The sequence below is a fragment of the Macrobrachium nipponense genome, chromosome 39, assembly GCF_015104395.2.
Source record: "Macrobrachium nipponense isolate FS-2020 chromosome 39, ASM1510439v2, whole genome shotgun sequence".
Classification (NCBI taxonomy): domain Eukaryota; kingdom Metazoa; phylum Arthropoda; class Malacostraca; order Decapoda; family Palaemonidae; genus Macrobrachium; species Macrobrachium nipponense.
The window spans coordinates 51,377,787-51,380,286 of record NC_061099.1 but is presented as its reverse complement, the minus strand read 5'-3'; the positions used below and the strand labels follow the sequence as shown (position 1 = coordinate 51,380,286).

The window sequence follows — 2,500 nt, the reverse complement described above, 5'->3', positions numbered from 1 at the left end:
CTTGAAAAGATGTTTCGTATACAGTTTCTTGAAGTTCGATATCACTTGCTGGTCCATGGGTTGGAGGAGAGGGGTGGTGTTAGGCAGAAGATAAAGAACCTTGATAAACAAATACTCTGCTAGGATATCTTCCTCGAGGCCAGGAGGGTGAGCAGGGGCATTGTTCAACAACAGCAGACATTTCAGAGGGAGGTGCTTCTCTTCCAAGAATATCTTTACTGTCGGGCCGAAACACAGATTTACCCACTCGGTGAACAAAAGTCTTGTTACCCAGGCTTTTGCATTAGCCCTCAACATCACTGGAAGCTTCTCCTTAAGCACTTTGTGGGCCGTTAAGGCTCGAGGAGTCTCGGAATGATAGACAAGTAGGGGCTTCACCTTGCAATCCCCACTGGCACTCGAACAAGTGCGAGAGTAAGCCCGTCTTTCATAGGCTTATGCCCGGGTAACTTCCTTTCCTGCGTGATGTACGTCCGACGAGGCATTTTTTTTTTCCAAAAAAGGCCAATTTCATCATAGTTGAAGACTTGCTGAGAACTGTAGCCTTTGTTGAGAGTCATCTCATCGAACGTCTTAATAAAGGCTTCGGCCGCTTTCGTGTCCGAGCTGGCCGCCTCCCCATGCCGCACCACCGAATGGATGCCAGTCCGTTTACGGAATTTTTGGAACCACCCATGAGAAGCCTTGAAGTCTGGGGTTGGCGTCGATGTCCCTTCTCCGTCATCTTCGGCCTGGGCAATCAAATCGCCAAAAATAGCGCTGGCCTTGTGGGAGATTGCTGTCTCGGTTATCGTATCGCCAGCGATTTTTTTGTCTTTTATCCAGACAAGAAGAAGCCTTTCCGTCTCATCGTGCGCCTGGCTCCTCTTGCTAGACAAAATAGTCACGCCCTTGGAAGGTGTAGCTGCTTTGATGACATCCTTCTGCTTAAGGATGGTGCCTATTGTCGACGGATTTTGGCTGTATTCCTTGGCGATCACACTCAATCACATGCCAGCTTCATACCTTTTTATTATCTCCATTTTTGTTTCCAAAGAAAGTATCCTCTTCTTTCCTACTTCAACTTTCTTAGGACCCATGACTACGTATATACTGTACGTAATTAAGTTATGTAGTACGTATATGTATGAAGTAAAGTTCTCACACAACATGATAAAGTAGTACTACAGCAAAATCACTAACGAATTTACGTTAATAAACGAAATCGTATAGAACGAACGAATTCCGCGTACTTACGATACCGATGATGCCGTGAAGTGGCCAAAAAAGCACGCCGCTACGTAGAGCACGATGGGAGAGATGCTGACCAATAGGAGAGAAGGATCTTATGGTGGTGACTAGCATTAGGAACCAATGGGAGAATGGGTGGATGGTGGCAAGTCTACTAAGTTGGCGGCGCGCGAGTTTTAAAATTGTTTTCGGTGGTCTGGGCGAATCTCAGACTTTACAGCAACAACCTTTCGTATCTTGAGCAATTTTCGTATGTAGAGCCGCAAAAATCTTCGTATTTGCTTTCGTATCTCGAGTTTTTCGTAAGTTGAGCCTTTCGTATGTCAAGATACCACTGTATGTATATTTATCTAAATCATTTTGTGAAACTCTTAAATTAAGTTAAAAGTTGAATATTTTTACCAACTAATTTTATTACTAAGCCAACTTAAATGTGTTTAATATAAACAAATGTAAATACATGTTTTATGTTTTTTTTTATTTATTTTGTTTTCAAGAACATTACAGAAAATTCTGAAAGATAATTACTTATAATTACTTTTTCTGAAGCTCATAAGTAGTAAGCCAGTGTTGGTTCTGATTTACAACAAAAATTCCTCTTAACCCTAGGAATGTCATTGGATGAATTTGTATTAATTTTATTAACTACAGACACCATCCTATTTACAAACATTCAACTTACAACCATTCAGGGATACAAACAATGGGATCTAAAATTAATATTGTGTTCAGAGCATTCCCCTTTGGCACCTGTAACTTCAAAAATTTTTTTTTGCTCATCTATTCTGTACATGATGTACTGTTTGTACAGTGTATTGTGTTATAGAATGAAAAAATATACAGTACTGCATTGATTGTATCATAGTGCATATCAATAGGCATTAAGAGTACAGTAACCAACTTACAAAACAATTCAGCACTCAAATGGTTGTTGGGAACATAAGTTCATAAGTGGTATGGTGTCTGTACAGATGTCAGCAAGTTATTTTTGAATGGTGTGTGCCCCCCCCCTTTCTTTGATGCCTATGATAGCTAAACCTATCCTGTACTAAAGCAGATTGCTTTAATTTGACATATGGTAATAGCAGGGTTTCAAAATATGCCGGGATATGAGTGTTTGATATTAGCTGCAACAGATGCTGGGTAAAGTAATGCATATTTCAGTGTTTATTTGTAATGTCAAGCCATGGTTTTATGTCGCACAATTTTCATGACAGGATTGGGTTAAATTTTTTTCCTTTGGTATAGTTACTAAGACAGTACCTGTGCA

At 40.3% G+C, this 2,500-nt stretch overlaps 1 protein-coding gene across 1 annotated transcript in view; it reads left to right on the top strand.

Moving 5' to 3' along the window:
• Positions 1-2,500, top strand: part of LOC135210461 (E3 ubiquitin-protein ligase TRIP12-like) — a 156,661-nt gene that overhangs the window by 55,331 nt on the left and 98,830 nt on the right. The window lies entirely within an intron of this gene.